This window comes from Camelus bactrianus, chromosome 33 (genome assembly GCF_048773025.1).
Source record: "Camelus bactrianus isolate YW-2024 breed Bactrian camel chromosome 33, ASM4877302v1, whole genome shotgun sequence".
Taxonomy (NCBI): Eukaryota; Metazoa; Chordata; class Mammalia; order Artiodactyla; family Camelidae; genus Camelus; species Camelus bactrianus.
The window spans coordinates 16,087,779-16,105,341 of record NC_133571.1 but is presented as its reverse complement, the minus strand read 5'-3'; the positions used below and the strand labels follow the sequence as shown (position 1 = coordinate 16,105,341).

General features: G+C 43.2%; 1 long non-coding RNA gene across 2 annotated transcripts in view; it reads right to left on the bottom strand.

Moving 5' to 3' along the window:
• LOC123611929 (uncharacterized) overlaps positions 1-17,053 on the bottom strand; it is a 184,014-nt gene extending 166,961 nt beyond the window's left edge. For both annotated transcript variants that reach the window (XR_012503822.1, XR_012503823.1), the window contains exon 1: positions 16,658-17,053. This is a non-coding gene — a long non-coding RNA (uncharacterized LOC123611929). The remainder of the gene's footprint in view (positions 1-16,657) is intronic.
• Positions 17,054-17,563: the final 510 nt, after the last annotated feature.

Below are 17,563 nucleotides of genomic sequence, written 5' to 3'. Positions count from 1 at the left end.
TTCCCTCCACCCCCCAGAAAAATCTATGATATCACATAAACCTGGGCTGAGTTCAGCTTCTCTGGTTCACTGTCAATATATTGAGTATCTTTTGAATCCTGCTTTGTTCCCAACGGATGCCTGACACCTTCTGGCAGCGTATTTGGGGATTGAAAAAATAAATCGTAACACCCAACGTGGTTTTATTTCACAAGTGAATATGTCCGTTTCGACGCAAACAAGTCATTCATTCACTTGTAGAGAACCGTAAGTGCCGGGGACGATGCTGCACTCGCCCGGAGGATGCAAGGAGGGTGAAAAGGACAGGAAGGGAGGGGTGCTTTATCTTCTGTTTCTAGTTTGCTTCTTTACTGCTGTTGTTCACTAAGGTCAAATGTGCAGGGTTTTTTTTTCTCATTTCCTCTACTTACTCCTTTGCTGGCTCACCAAATTCTCACAAAGATAAGATCGATGCCCGGGACATCACAGATACCCAGCGGAGGCTGGCAGAGTAATGAATGCAAGTCCACTGTCACACCTTTCAAGGTCATGAGGGCGTGGCGTTGGCTCCAGCCAGTCGCCATCCTGCCCAATGACCTACAAGCTCAGGAATCTGATCAGGCCACTTTGCAGAGGCCGGCCACGCCACCAACTGCCCATCAGTTTCTGTTCCGCCGGCCAAGAGCGAGAACAAAAGAAGGGAGATGCCAGCAGTTTTCAGTCTCCTCAATTCGATGGCCTTTTTGTTTTTACCTCCCCAGATCTATTCTGGGAACTGTTAACCAAAAGATAGGCTGATCCTCTCAAACAGCCTCTTCTTAACTCTTAGGAAGACAAAGGCTCTCACCGTTTTCTTCCTGTACAGAGGGGAGGGTAAGGAAATTATCCTGGACACACTGGATTCCCTGTTACAAGTGGCAGCCACTACCACCTAATAATAATTACAATTCCTTACGGCCAGTGCCACTCATTTCAAAGAGTTTGCATCCGCACATAAAATTTCACAAGAGACAGGAAAGCACAGGCAGTGGTATTGGCAGGAGGCAAAGAATCTGCATCCAGGTATAGGTGAGCAACTTGCAGGAGATTTGATAAGCAAGGAATACGGGAACTAGGAGCCCAACCCAGGGCTTCCGAATTATAACCCAGGCGCAATCAGCATTTTCCAGAAAATAAATTGATGTAGATCAGCCCTGCCCAACAGAAACTGGACGTGAGCCACATATGTAAGTTACCAAATTTCCAGTCGCCACATAACAAAGTAAAGAGAAACAGATGAAATTAATTTTAATATTTTTACGTAACACATCATTGTTTAAATAATTGTCACTTCGCCATGCAATGAGTATAAAAATGTGAACGACCTAGTTTAGCTTCTTTTTGTACTAAGTTTTTGTTGTTACTTTAATTGGAGTACAGTCAGTTACAATGTGTCAGTCTCTGGTGTGCAGCACAGTGTCCCTGCGTACATATACATATATTGGTTTTCGTATTGTTTTCCACTGAAGGTTGTTATGAGATATTGAACGTAGTTCCCTGTGCTGTACAAAAGAAACTTTTAAAATCTATTTTTATATATAGTGGCTAACATTTGTAAATCTCCAACAAATCTAGTGTTCATTGTATACCTAGTAGACGTCTGAATTCGGATCAGCCCCATTTCAAGTATGGAATAACTACATGTGGCTGATGAATACTGTGCAAGACTGTTCACAGATGTAGGAAAGTGGGGAACACTAAGAGGATAGATTGCATTTGCAAATCCAGTAGACTTCTCTTCAAAAAGGAAATTGTGCTGTTGTGGAAGTGTCTCACCAGAAAAGGGGCTGAGGAAAGCCCGCATGGGCCCCAAATGTGGAGCCCAGACATCACGGAGACGAGCATCTAGCCCCCGGGAATAGAAGCAAGGCCTGGGAAAGTTAGGGAGAAGGTGCTCCCTCCAGGCTGGAAGGAGGGGCAGACCTGCTGGGGGCTTATAAACCTCTGTCAATAAGAAACCAGTTCCACAATAATTTTCAACCACAGTGCGCCCTGACAGGAAACTGACCTAGTAAACCAGACAAATTACCGCTGCAGCCGGGCCTGCCTGCCTCCCATTCCATCCCCCAGTGAAACTCGAGCTGCTTGGAAGCTTCTGCTCAGCCTTCTGGAGGGTCAGCGAGGGGAGGCACACAGAGAAGTAGCAAGAGTTCTGACAACCCAAGCTGCAAGCCCTGGGGTTCAGGGTCATGCCCATGTGTATGGGAGCAAGTACCAGCGAGTGCACTTGAGGGTGAGGCTGATCCTGACTCGCTGGGTGTCTCTGAGCTCATTGCTTCCCCTCTCTGAGCTCTCAGTTGCCCCATCAGAAAGCGGCGGTAATGATCCTGCTCACCAGGGGCCCCGTCCGTTCTGTGGGTGAGCTTCTCAGGTAGCAAGAGATCATTCATCGCCACAATAGGTAGACTGACTTTGGAGAAAGTGGCCCATGGTGGTCACGTTGGAATGCTTGGGACCTGATTCCTGGCAAGAAGGCCAGAGGGACATGGAAGAAACCACTGGAAAATGAAAAATCATAATATAAAGTCTAAAGCTCGGGAAAGGGAGCTTCTGGGGAAAACAGATTTGGGAGGCATCAGCAAGGCCAGGTTGGGGAGCAGCAGCCTTCGGGGCTCGAGTTTACTCCACCTCTGTCCTCCGTGGGGACAGGAAGCCTGTGGTCCTACTCAATGATCATAAATAACAAACTGTAAACTCAGACAAAAGGGGTGTCAGCTTCATCTGTTGAAACAGGGCCCCTGGGATTATGCAAAGAGCTCGAACCTGGCTAGTTAGGAGCAGTCCCAGCACCTCTCTGAGCCGCATTATGTGTCTACAGGGCAAATCGGGGTGCCTTTTGCCTCCCATGTCGCCTGAATCTGTTTCTGAACCCTCTGCACATCCTGCCGGTGCCACAGGCAGTCAAACACTCACTAAAAGGACGCGTCAACGTATTCCATGCAGGACAGCAAGGGGGCTCTGTTATCACTTCCTCCTGACGCTTGCTCAAAATGCAGAGGTGCCAGAGAGCCCTGCTGTGGGAGGGCCCAGGGAGGCAGGTGCACGCAGGGGCAGGGCAGAGCAGAAGAGAGAGAGGCCAGTCATTCAGGAATCTCCAGAGCATCTGCAGATCCAGGTTCGACGCCTCCTGCTTCTACCCGCACCTGTGTCCTCAGCACCAGCACGGGGCTCCTTCCAGTCCACAAGTGTCCCCTCCAACTGCAGAATTTCTCAAATGCTCCAGATTTTCTGGCTGGTTTAACAGCCTTATGGAGGGGTTAAAATCTCAAATTTAAACTGTCAAAGCTGTTTAAGGTCAAACAAAGCCTCCACCATCTAACTGAATCCAGGTTCCTCTCAAAGATGCCACTGAATGCTGTAATCACTTGGTTTTTGCAAATTCCACCTTTTTTATTGATGCTAAGAAACCGTGACATAATCCTAGAAGGCCAGCAAACATGCAATGAAAATAAAGGCAATGCAATTTCTTAGTAATGCCTTGCGCTTTAGTTCATATCAGCCACGGGAGCTCAAAATAGTGACTCCTGAAGGGAGCTGCTTGACCATACATGCCGGTGCCAGGCTGGGAGATGCTGTCAAGACACCCACATGTCTCTTGTGTCTTCAGCCTGGGCTTCTGATGTAAAATGGATCAATTTTCTTGAATCTGTGAGCCTCAGTTTCACTATCTGTAAAATGGAGAAAACAGCCTACTTTCTACCTAACCACCTACATCAGTAATATAATATTGGAATAACTTAAGTTGGGAGGAAAAACAGCTGGCTAGTAAGAAGGACTAGTGATAGAATTATAGATGGATTTTTTTCTATACTTTATTTTCCAACACTTGAAATCTGATTACCTTTCCTAAAGAAAAAAAATTTAATTTATGTAAAATTTAACAAAGGAACTTGAAATCGATGAACTCCACACAAGGGCAAAACACAGTCAATTCTTAATTTTCCATGTCCCACTGAATTCACCAAGTGTTGTGTCTATGTTCAGTTTCTTAAATCCAAATGGGACACCCCTGTTCACTAAGAAGCCCTCTGTGGCAACCTCAATCCATCGATCAGAGAATAGAAATGTATGGGTTTATTTTAAACGGTGAACTCAGCATTGTGGAAAGTGCTTGGAAGATCTGAAGGGCTCCGGTCCTGCCCTGTCACGATGCTATTAGAAACACAAGACTAACACGTGACGAAATAAGAGTGACAAAACTGTGGCTATGACTGAAGGGCCAAACTGTAGGGAACAAACTTGAGAGATGAATGAATGCTCGGGGTAACCTGTGACAATGCTGTGGCAAATTGGGACTGAGCAAACCTTCGAAAAATGAATAGCAGCCCTCTGCGAGCTAGAAGGGGGAAGGGCCGGCCCCCAGGAGCAGAAACAATAAAGCAGGAAAGAGAAACAAGTGTTTGCTGACACTAACCATTCAAAGGGCACTGCTGTAGGCACTTGACTACGGAAACCTGTGGACACCTGACAACCACATGTGAGGGAGCCATTCTCAGTAACCCCATTGGACAGATGAGCAAACTGAGCCTCAACTGTTGGGCTCTGTTCATGGGATAAGACAGGAACTGTCTGATTACAGGTGGCAGGCGTTTCTGGTGCCATAATGGAGCATAAACTAGGATAAAGAGGGGCCAGGTGATGGAAATTGTGCTGTTCAATATGGTAGCAAAAAGCCCATAAACGCCTACTGACTACTTAAGACATAGTCTGTGTGACTGAGGGACTGAAACAGGATGAGATATTTTTTTCCCTTAAACTTTACTGTCTGTGAGGACTACATTTTACTTTAACCACTGAAAATGTAGCTTCCAAATTGAGATGTGTTCTGAGTATAAAATACACACAGAATTTCAAATACTTCATGTGAAAAAGGAATGTAAAATAATTCATTCATAATTTTTAATATTAAATGTTAAAATTGGGAGGGGGGACTCAGTGGTACAGTGGCATACATGAGGTCCTGGGTTCAATCCCCAGTACCACCATTAAAATAAATAAATAAATAAATAAATAAATAAATAAATAAATAAATAAATAAATAAATAAATATCTAATTACTTCCCCTTCCCCCACTAAAAAAAGAGACAAATAATTTCAATAATTTTTGGAATACTACTCAGCCATAAAAAAATAAAATAATGCCATTTGCAGCAACATAGATGGACCTGGAAATTGTCGTTCTAAGTGAAGTAAGCCAGAAAGAGAAAAAAATACCATATGATATCACTTATATGTGGAATCTAAAACAAAGACAAATGAACGTATTTACAAAACAGAAACAGACTCACAGACATTGAAAACAAACTTATGGTTACCAGCGGGGAAGGGGATGGGAAAGGATAAATTTGGAGTTCGAGATTTGCAGATGCTAATATATATAAAATAGATAAGCAAATTCATACTGTAGAGCACAGGGAACTATATTCAATATCTAGTAGTAACTTATGGTGAAAAAGAATATGAAAAACAAATATATGTATGTTCATGTATGACTGAAGCATTGTGCTGTGCACCAGAAACTGACACAGCATTGTAAACTGAATATACTTCAATAAAAATATATATATACAAAAATTTTTTAAGTACTCTGTATACCAGAAGTTGACACAACATTGTAAACTGACTATACTTCAAATAAAATATATAAAACTTTAAAAAATATTAAAATGAGAATATTTTGTATCTATTTGTGTAAAAGAATACATAGTAAAAAGGTATCATTTATTTCTTTTACGTTTTTCATGTGGCTACTAGAAAGTTTTAAGTTACAAAGGTGGCTCTCATTTTTCATTGGGCAGCACTGAGACAGAGCTCTGAAATCCTGGTTATCAGTAAAATATAGTTAGCTGCCACAAGACTTTTTTTTATTTTAGTGTTAGCCTGAGCTGATATCCCCTTGGATTATAAATTAAAATATATTCCCAGTGATTTTAATTGCCTGATGTTTAGGATCATATGTAATGGGTTTTTTTCACGTTACCCTTTGCAAAGCACTTTGACATATATTATGTGAACCCCTACATCTCTAGGGTGAGATGGAGTGGGTGTAATTATTCCATTTTACAGAGCGGGACACCAAGGCCAGCTAATCCAATTGCTAGTGAGGGCCAGAGAGAGCTTCAGCCAGCTTTCAGGTCCGATTTCTCATCCTTCCTTGGCCAGAGGTGGCCTCAAACACACACCTGTCTCCATCACTCTCACTTGCAAATCCCTGCGAGGCCTCCCTGTGCAGCAATATTGCTCAACAAAGGCGTCCAGATGGATTTCTAGGATGTTTTCTATTGACACACAAACACAGCAATACATCAATTCTTGGTACGCAAGAATATTGTTACAGCCTCTGCACCTCAGGTGCAGGCCTTCTGGGGGGGGTGTGTGTGTGTCCAGCTGCACTCCCATCCCCTTTTCCACGTGACTCCAGCAGGCATTTGGGAGCTGGCTGTATGGCTGTTCAGGCAAGTCCCTCCAGACTGCAAGAAACCACCAGTAAAATGTCTCTTCTCTCCCATTAAGTAAATTGTTACCCGAGGACCACTCGGATATGTGCACCACCACTGAAGCTGATTGCCTCCCACAGCACCCTCTCAATCATCCCCTGCATGAGGGACATACTTAATACAGGTCTGCTTTGACCAGTGGGCAGAGGGAAGCCAGCAGCTTCTTTCTAATGTAAATCCAGGGGGGCTTCATGGTTGAGGTGAGGTTAGGAATGGCCACGTTGCCTGGTGCTAAGTGTGTGCGTTCTAAAGCTAGACGGAGGCTTGAGTCAAGGTTCTGAGTCACCCACTGGTACATGTGTGACCTTGGGCAGGTCACATAACCTTTCTGAGCTTCGTTTCCCCATTTTTTAAATGGGGATTATGATAATGGTTGGAGTTGGTGCCCATGGCTGATGACAGGCTGGGCTCATACCCCGGCTTACCCCTTTCATGTGTGTCTGAGGAGCCTCTGATTCTTATTTGTAAAATCGGAACAGTAATAATAGGATTCTTGTGAGAAGTCATTAAAAGAGTATATGGCACAAGCGTGGGCATATGGCAGCCTTGCGATAATTCTAAGTGACCTTCCCACTTGCTGGAAGAGAGGGAGAGAAGGTTCAAAGGAAAAGGGGGCCTGAACATCATGCTGATTTCCCTGACTTTGTCTCCTTCACTGATTCTCAGTTCCTACCCTACCCGCGCAGCTGCGGGCAGTGGGGAGGCTCGGCCCCTGTCTTTGTCTTTTGGAGAATTCATCCGCTAGCAGAGCTTCAACCTCCATGCCTTTGCGCCTGGCACCCGACTCCTTTCCTGGACTGTAACCACCCAAGTGGTAGTCACGTTGCTCTAACTGCCCACCAGCTATTTTCACTTGGGAGATCAGTCAGCTTATTCAATTCAACACGGGCAGAAACAAAATGAGCATCTTCCTTCCAAACCCCCTACATCTCGTCCCCTCATCTCTCTCCGTTAGTGACCCTACTCCTTATCTCACAGTGGTAGAAGCAAATCCACTAACCTCGTTACATCTGTATTCACATCACTCCCTTGGCCGCAGTCCACCCCTCTTATCTGTGGGGTATACAGTCCAAATCCCCAGTGGATGCCTGAAACCATGGATTATACCAAACCCTCGATATGCTGTTTTTCCCTATACGTGCATACCTATGATAAAGTTCAATTGATAAATTAGGCACAGTAAGAGCTTAATAATAACTAACAATAAAATAGAAAATTGTAACAATATACTGTAATAAACATTATGTGAATGTGGTCGCTACCTCTCTCAAAATACCTTCCTGAACTGTCCTCGTCCTTCCCGTGATGATGTGAAATGACAAAGCATCTACGAGGTGAGAGGAAGTGAGGTGAATGGCGTAGGCGTTGTGAAGCAGTGTTAGACGCCTATTGACCTGGAAATACGTCAGGAGGAGGATCACCTGCTTCAGGTGAAGCTGGAGTATCACCCATGGCAATGTTGAGGTCAGATGCCAAGAGCAGATGGTGTTGATGGTCGGGGATCCCGGGCGGGTCGGAGTCAGGTGGCACGGGATTTCTTCACACTACTTAGAACAGTGTGCAGTTTAAAACATGAATTGTTTATTTCTGGGATGTTCCATTCAATATTTTCAGACCACAGTTGACCATGGGTAACTGAATCTGCAGATAAGGGGGGATGACTGTATTCCTGTCACCAAAATGAACTGTCCCTGCCCCTGTCTCCCAGGCCAGCCCCTCCAGTCCTCATCCTCACTTACTCAGTCCTGTTCTCTCTCTCCTTAACATTTCCTTCTCAAATGGACTATTCTCATCCCATCAATCGACAAACTTATGAACACATCTCCTTACCATCACAAACCCCCTTGACCCCACATCACCCCCATTCCTCTGCTGAGTTTGCAACAGAAGTCCTCAAAACAATTATGACACTTGTCTCTACTCTTCTCTCATTTTTTTCCCCAGAATTAACATCTGATAGGCTTTTCCAGTCACTATCATCCACCAGAATTGTTCTTGTCACCAGTGACCTTGACATTGTCAAATCCAGTAGCCACTTCTAGTCCTCACGTTACTCAACTTAAGATCAGCATTTGACATAGTTGCTCCTTCTTGAAACACTTTCCAGTGGGCGTCTCCAATGGTACTTTCCCTTAGCTCTCCCCCCAGCTCATTGCCTGTTCTTGCTCAGTCTCCTTTGCTGATTCTTTATCATCTTCTCAGTCTCCGTATCTTGGAACATAGAGTCTTTTTTCTCTTCTCACTCCCCCGGTGATCTCATCCAGCTTCGTGGATTTAAAGAATATCTACATGCTGGAAACTCCAAAAATTACATCTGCAGCCTAGTATGCTTCTCTCAACTTCACAAATGCATGTATACAACTGCCTCCTTGATATTTCTTCTTACAAGGCTCAAATTTAATATGTCTATTTTAGACACAACTTCCAACACACACACAACACCAGCCTATTTTCCCTGAAATATCTCCATTTCAGTTTCTCAGGCCAAAAATCTCAGAGAGAGCCTTGACTCCTCTCCATCTCTTATATGTCAAATCCAAATCATTAGCTCTTCAAAAAAATGTTCAGAATCTAATTCTCACAACTTGTGCCATTATCACCCTAATCCAAGCTACCATCCTGCCTTCCCGTCTGCCCATCAGTGCGACAACTTCCAACAAGATCTCCTGCTTCTCCTACTACAGTTTGCCCTCCACACAGTAGGCAGAGTGATAATGTCAAAATAAGTCGGATCATAAGACCCTTCTGTTCAAGCTTTCTGATCGCGTCCCATCTCAGAGCAAAATTCAGATCCTTTCCATGACCTGCCAGCTCGCACGTGATCTCCAGAAAAGTCCCCCACCTCTCTGATCTCACTGCCACGGCCATTCTCTTGCCCACTCTACAACATCCTCCCCACGTGTGTGACTGCCCTGCTGTTCAACAGACACACCACGCTCACTCCTGCCTTAGATCCTTCCTGTTGGCAGCTCGCACTCCCTGCTCAGTCCCCGAAGAGCTGTATGGGCTACCTCTTCCCTGCCTTCTCTTCCCAAAGGCCAACTTGTCAGAGGGGTCACCCCTGATGACATCACACACCTCACCATCCCTCTTTTACTCCTTACTGTGTATTATTCTCCATTGTAAACCCAACACCACTGGACATGTTATTTATACATTTATTTATTGTCAGTCTTTCTTCTACCAGAATTTAAGCTCCATGAGAGTAGAGATTTGTTCACCATCTGTATCCTCATACCTATTAACTAATTAGTTAATCTGTTAAATAATTAATTAGTTAATAATTAAGAATTGTAAGAAATGTCTTTTAACGTGCCAGATTGTAACTCACCTTAGCCCATGAATGCTAAAGGTGCTTTTATCCTTGCCCATCACCCTTTAAGGATTCTCCCACAATCCACAGGACGAAGTTCAAACTCAATGTGGCGTTCATGGGGCCCACCATGATCTGGTGATGCCTACCTCATGGTCTTCCCTCCCTGCCTCAGAATAGGCCTTTCTCCTGCCTGGTTCTGCTCGCACTGTTCTTTGTGTTTCTTGGGATATCTTCTCTTGTCCATTTAGCAAACTCTACCCACCCTTCAAAGTCTGGATCAAGCCCTACTTCTCCTTCAAGGACTCTCCTAATCATGCCACCCCAAAAATGAGCATCCTCTCCTCTGTCTTTCCATTGGTCTCACTGTTAGCATCACTTCACATTTAGCACACCCTGATATTCATTTATCATTCATTTGTTCATTTATTAGGAATTTATCTCATCAGACTTCTATCATATATTATCAATATTCTCTTTCCATACTTACATTTGGTCTATGCAGTTATGTTACAAACTCTTTGGGGGAAGAAATTAAGATTTTAAACTTACTTGAATGGTCTATGCAAATATTTATATATTCATATAATATGTATATAAATCAACGAGAATGTGGCCTGTTCCATGCCTCTGTATTGTGGTACACATTGTTCCATTAGCCTGGAATGCCCTCTCCCCAGCTGTTATTGTTCCCATCTGTCAGGCAAATTCTTCTTCTTCTTTAAATAGGAGAATTAGGCTGATCTCTCCCTCCTCTGGGTCTCCTCTGCCTCCAACATATTGCTCTTGTCTGGCTCTCATGGTTTTCTTGTCTGTCTTGTTTGGTGAGTGATTTCCCCTCCTAAAAACCACTAACAATAATATACTATGCTATATTTAAGTACTTTACATTCTTCATGAGAAAAGCACTAATTAGATCCATGCAGGTGTGGTAGTCATTGTTGTGCCAAATATATCGATGAACTTTACATGCACACTCTTCGTTATTAGTACCGTATGCATCTAAAATGTGTTTCCTCTTTTCACCCTCACAACATCCATGTGAAGTCGCTCTGAAACATGACCGCACTGCATTTGAATTAATGAGTTCTGCAATTTGAGTCTCTGCCATTTTACATATTGTTCCACTTGCCTGCAATGCCCTAAGAGTAGAAAGAGATTAAGTGAATTAATCAGTAGAACACATTTGCTACACGCTGAAGGTCTGCGTATCGTTGTTCACATTTGCCATTCCTTGGGTACTGTAAATGAAATTTAGAAACGAAGAAGAATCAAGAAACTTGATTATAATAAAAATTCTCAGAAATCATGAAGATTGAGAAAAGCGATGCTAAGTGGTTAAAGTGGCATTTTCTAAGCAAATGATCCTGATTCAAATTCCAGCTCCACCTTTTTCTAGTTGAGTGCCCTTGGGTGTTATTTTATATCCCTTATTCTTAGCTCCTCCATCTACCTAGTGAAGATAATAGAAGAAGCTGACTGATAATATTGTGATGATTCAAAAAGACAATGTACATAAAATACGTAGCATGCTGTGCAGCACAAAGTAAGCCCTCTATAAGTAAATAGATGTTATTTATAAATATTATTGTTATCAAAAGACCAGAAATAGACACATGTTTTCATACTTAAAAAGAAAAATAAATTCTGGAAACAGCTTAATAGTGGACACAATATAGGCAGAGTCCTAAAAAATATTCAACAGATGACTTATAAAAAGAAAGAGGTGATCCTTTTAGGTTAGCATGTGTTTATCATGACTAAGTCAAATCCGTCAATCTTATTTCTTGACAGAGAAGGATGATTAGAGTAATTATACCTAATGAGGGTAGTGTATCTTCATTTCTTGTGAAGTGTTATACTCTTTGGTAATTTTTCTAGAATATATACAAAATGAGAATTCTGTTAGGTAAGCTGCTTAAAGATATATCAATGGCCACAGTATCAGGTTTGCCCTCCTGTGGGAAGTAACTAGAAACCCAGACAAAAGCAATGCAATTATCATTTTTCAGACACTAGAAAACAGGCAGTGCTTGATTGTGATCCCTGAGACAAAAGATGCAAACTAGATGAGCCGTGTGGTAGGCTAAGCATTCTGTCTGGAAGAATTTCCAAGGCTGCAGCACCAGGAGAAGCAGCCCACACAAAGCATAGCAGTCTTACTGAATTGAGGAGGCAGAGATCAGAGTCTGAGTCGGCTGGGCAGCTGGAGTTTGCAGAATAGAATACCACAGAGAGGGAATCTACAAAGACCCAGAAATTTGCACAGTGATCCCCTTGAGTCTTTCATTAAGTCCTAGGCTTCACGTGCTCAAAGAAGAGAAACCCTGTGAGGCCAGACAAAGAACAGATGCTAAGGAGATGTAAACTAAACATTTCTAGAGCTCACATGAGGCTAGGAGATAGTAAAGTTCCAACTAGCCAGCATGGCGAGAGTTTGGTGATACTTGGGGCAGTCAAGAGGTGGAGAAAAGTCACGCCTTAGAAATATGGCAAAACTATCCCATGGGTAAGTTTATTTTAAAGTTAATAAACCCGCCTTTTAAAATTATTGAAACAAGTCTCAAAAGGATCAGGCTCTTGCACAAGTAATCTATGGCCTGCCTAAAGAAAATTCGCTACTCCTTAGAGACAACGGAACCTAGACCCAGAACAGTTTACAATACACGTCTCCAACACCAACCGGACATCCAACAGCAAAAACTGCTAGATACGTAACTCATCACCAGTAAATTTTAAAAAATAAATAAATAAAACAATAAGAGAACAGATAGAAACAATGGAGGTAGGAGATGAAGACTTTAAAACGGCTAATATACATATGTTTAAAGATTTAAAGGAAAACATAAACGTAGTGACATAAATTAAAGATATGGAAAAGAAGCATAATGAAAGGTGCAGAACTGAAAAAATATTACATCTGAAATGAAAAATTTACTAAATACACTTACTTAACAGTAGATTAAACACTGCAGGAAAGACCAGTGAGGTTTTAGACAAGCAGTAGAAAGAAAAAGAGATTGGGAAATAGCTCATAACACCAGCAATTTTCATACAATATAAATGAGTTTAACATGTGTGTCATTGGAGCCCCAGAAGGGGCAGCATAAAATATTTAAATAAGTCAAAAATTTACCCAAATTGCTAAAAACTGTAAGCCTACAGATCCAAAGCACCCAACAAAGATCATGTAGAAAGGAAAAAAAATTAGAAATATCATAGTGAAACTTCTGTAAATCGTAAGTAAAGTGAACATTGTGAAAGCATCCAGAGGAAAAAGATACATCATATTTAAAGAAGCAAAGTAACTATGACTGCAGACTTCTCTCGGAAATAATGCAAGCCAGAAGGCAATTGAAGGATACCTTTAAAGAAAAACAATCAACCCAGGATTCTATATTTACTGAGAACATTCCTCAAAAATAGAAGTAAAATAAAGACTTTTTTTTAACGCTTAAAGAATTTGTCACCAGCATAGCTGCCCTCCAAAAAATTGTTAATGATATTCAGGCTGATGGAAAATGACACCAGATGGAAAGACAGAACTACATAAAGAAATGAAGAGCACTGAAATAGTAAATATAACATAGATTTAAATATATTGAATTTGTAAATTAAAACTTTTCCCGAATAAACCCCAACCTCAGATGATTTCACGGGTGAGTTCTAACGGAACTATAAGGAAGAAAGAATATCTATCTCACAAAAACTTCTTCAGAAAACAGAAAAAGAGGGAACATTTGCCAACTCATTTCACAGGACAGCAGCATTGTTATACCAAAAACCCAAGAATGAAATTACAAGAGAATTTCAAACCAATCTCCTTCAAAAATATAGTCACAAAAATCTTCACAAAGTATTAGCAAGTTAAATTCAGCAATGTATAAAAATAACAGTACATCATGACTAAATGGGGTTTATACCAAGCACACAATGTTGGTTTAATGTTTTAAATTCAGCCACTGAAATTCATCATAAGAACAAAAAAAAAAAAAAAGGAGGAAATTATATAATCATCGACATTTCTTGTAGAATTTGACAAGCTGATTCTAAAATTCATATGAAAATGCAAAGGATATTTAATACATAGAGAGTAATTTTAGATAAAGAACAAAGTTGGAGGTTTAGACTACTGTTTTCAGATTTACTATAAAGCAACACTGAACAACACAATGTGGGATTGGCGTGAAGACAGGCATACGAGTCAATGGAGAGAACAGAGGGTCTAGAAATATACCCACACATTACTTGGTTAGTTGATTTTTCAATATTTTGGTCAGTTAATTCAAACAGTTGAATTATCAGGATAATTCAATGCTGGAAACAAGTCTTTTCAACAAATGATGTTAGAAAAACTGGAATTTCTAGGGGAAACCATAAATCTTGACTTTTACTTCACATCACACATAAAAAATAACTCAAAATGGATCATCAAACTGAACCTAAAATTTACAACTACAAAACTTCTAGAAGGAAACACAGGAGAAAAAATCTTATCAATCTTAGAGCAAATAAAGTGTTAATTATAAAAGGAAAAAATAATAAATTAAACCTATGAATACTTAAAATTTCTATTCTATTCTTTGAAAGACACTATAAAGAAAATAAAAAGGAAAGCCACAGACTGAGAGGTGGAAAGATGATAGATAATCTCTCTAGCTAAACGTATGTATATATACACACATATGAATTTCCACAACTTGGTAATAGCGAGATGCGTACAAACAACCCAATTTTAAAATGGACACAAAAGATTTAAACAGACATTTCACAAATGATGATATACGAATGGCCAGTAAGCACGTGAAAAGAAGCTCAACGTTGTTAGTCATCATCAAAATGAAAATTCATGGCACGGTGAGATGTCACTGAGCGCAAAAACAGCTGTGGGTAAGTATGCAGAAGAGCTCCCACACATCGCTCACGGGAAGATAAAATAGGACAACTCTTTGGAAATCTGTTTGACAGGTTTTAATCAAGTTAAGCACACACTTACCTATGACCTAACAATTCCTCTCTGAGGTGTTTACCCAAGAGAAGTGAAAGGTACGTTCACACACAGACTTGTACGAAAATGTTTGAGACTGATTTAACCACAATACCGAAAACTGGAGATAACCCAAAAGTCCATTAACAGATGAATGAATAAAGAAATTGTGATAGATTCATGCGATACAATATTCCTTAGCAATACAAAGAACAAACTACCAAACCACTGATACATTCTGCCACATAACTGAATCTCAAATACATTACACTGAGTAAAAAGAGCCAGACACAAACAGGTTTATGGTTGCCTAGGTCCAGGAGGGGTGACTGCCTGAGAGGAGGCATGACAGTAATAGAAATGGTCTGTATCTTGGCCATGGTGGTGCTTATGCAGGTACACGCACTTGTCAAAACTCAAAGCGTACAATTAAAGCGGGTTCATTTTAACGTATGTAATTTATCTGTAAGTTCTACCTCAATCATGTTGATCCTAAGTCATCAAAAAAGATTACATAAATTGGATTAGAAGTACTGGGCTCTGTCCCTGGCCTTGCCCACCTCAGCACTCTTATGTAGCAAGAAATCATGATTATCAAATGTACTGGAGGCACATAGTTGGAAGAGTGTCTTTATTTGTTCATCCCACGAATATTCTTTAAGCGCCTACTGTGTTCGAGATAAATAAAAAGGAACCTGGCTGAGTCTACAGGGGGCGGGAGATGCCTCCCCGAGTCGCCCATCCAGTTGGGAGCTTAAGGACAAGCGGGTACTCTTTGCATTAGGAAGCCCACCCCTGAGTGAGAAGGGAGCATTTTGAAGAGACTAAAGGAAGCTCAGTGTGCGGAGCCCTAAAAGCAAGGGAGAGAGTGAAACAAGATGAAGCCCGAAAGGCAGGGAGTCATGTCCAAGTATATCCTGAGAACAATGAAAGCCCCCGAGGAGTCCTGGCCAGGAGCGATGAGGTGAGACCGCCGCGGTGGTGCACCAGCGTTGATGCAACAGTCCAGGTGAGAAGACTGGCTGCTTATACTCGCGCGATAGCTGTGGGGAGGCAGACACGGGGATCTATTTGCTAAATAGGAAGTACCATGGGTAGCTCTTGGTGAAGGCTGGATATGGGGGATGAGGGAGTAAGAGGGGTCCAGGACACCAGCCAGGTTTCTGCCTTGACACCTCTATGGGTGAAGCCTTCTTCAGTGAGATAACTATACAAAGATGAAGAAGCAAACTGAGGGGCAGATGGAGATGAGAGACATACCGGATCTAAAGTACCTGGAGGACCCTGATCTGGAAAGTCCTGATTCCTGGCATTCCTTGGAAGTCTGGAAGAGCTGGGCTGAGCTGTACTATGGCAACCACCTGGACAGACCGAATCATCAAAACCTTTGTGAGGATGGGATCAGACGAGCAGAAGTGAGCAGGGAGGAGGACCAATACGCAAGGCACCGCTAGAGGAAGCAGGTTCCACAAAGAACAGGGATGAGGAGGAGTGCCCAAGAGGTGGGGGAAGAACAGACAGAGGTTACACCCCAGGAGCAAGGGAGGGAAGGGAGCATTTCAAAGAGGATGCTGTTGGGCATGGCGTCCCTTCTGACTCAAAATTCTAGACCCATGCAGAAGGCCAGGGGGAGGGTTTGATCATGTCTCACCTGACTGGGTACTTACAGTACAGTCTAGACACTGTTCTAAGCACCTTGCCAGAATCCTTTGATTTGATCTCTACAACAGCCACGATGGGGACAAGTGATGCTCTGGTTCTCCTGCCGGAGCCAGAACAAATACGGGACTCCCAGCTCCCACTCCAGCACCCCTTCCCCTCACTCCCTTTTCCTTGACCTACCTGTCTAGTTACGGTTTCTCCAAACTGCCCCTCAGACTAGGGGATTCAAATTCTCAGCTCCAGTAAACGCGGTTTACACCCAGGTATTTGAGACTTCGGACTTCTGGGTCTCCTTCCTGGCCCACCCTGAAGCCAGTTGACTCTGAGGCCAGAAGAGGAGGAGGCAGCTGCCAAGCAGCCTCCGGGGAAAGAGCATCTATTCCTGCAGATACCGGGGGCAGCGCCCTTCCCAGCCCCACCCTCCAGGATTCCTTTTTCCTCGGTCGCAGAACTTCTGCAGGAGGAGTTTTTATCGCTGCAACCTGCAGGGGGCTGCCCGGGGCGGCGGAGGGGGTTACATCTCCGGCTGGGTCCCCTGCACTTCGCCTCGCGCGCGCCATCCCATCCCTCAGGCTGGCCTCCTTCCCCTTTCCTTCCCGGGCCTTATATAGTCATGCGGTTTCACAAGTCCCAAGGCAGCCTGTCTGCCAACACCTCTAACCACTCAGCTGCCAAGGCAATGGCTGAGGCGAGTTGTAAACTCCGCACCGGAGCCAGACACTGAATATATCTATTTTCTGCTTCTCCAGCAAGGCACCCGAGACGGCCCGGGGGCCCGGGGGCCCGGGGTCCCTGCGCGGCTCGTGCCACAGGCCCTCCACAGAAGCTCACGGGGAGCCCAGGATGCCGGCGTGCATGGGCCGCGGGGCCCAGGACTGAGGGGAACGGGGGCCCGGGCTGGCTGCGCCCCGGTGCACTTGGACGTGAGCAGGTGCGACCTGCCGCGCTGCTCGCTCTCCCTGCGGTGCGCGCGCGCGCAGGGCTGCAGCTCTTTGTGTCTGCGGCTGGCTCGCTGTCTGCGCTAGACTGGGTGGGGTGGGGGAAGCCGGAAGCGGCAAATCAGCGTCTGGGTCTTGAAAAATGCAT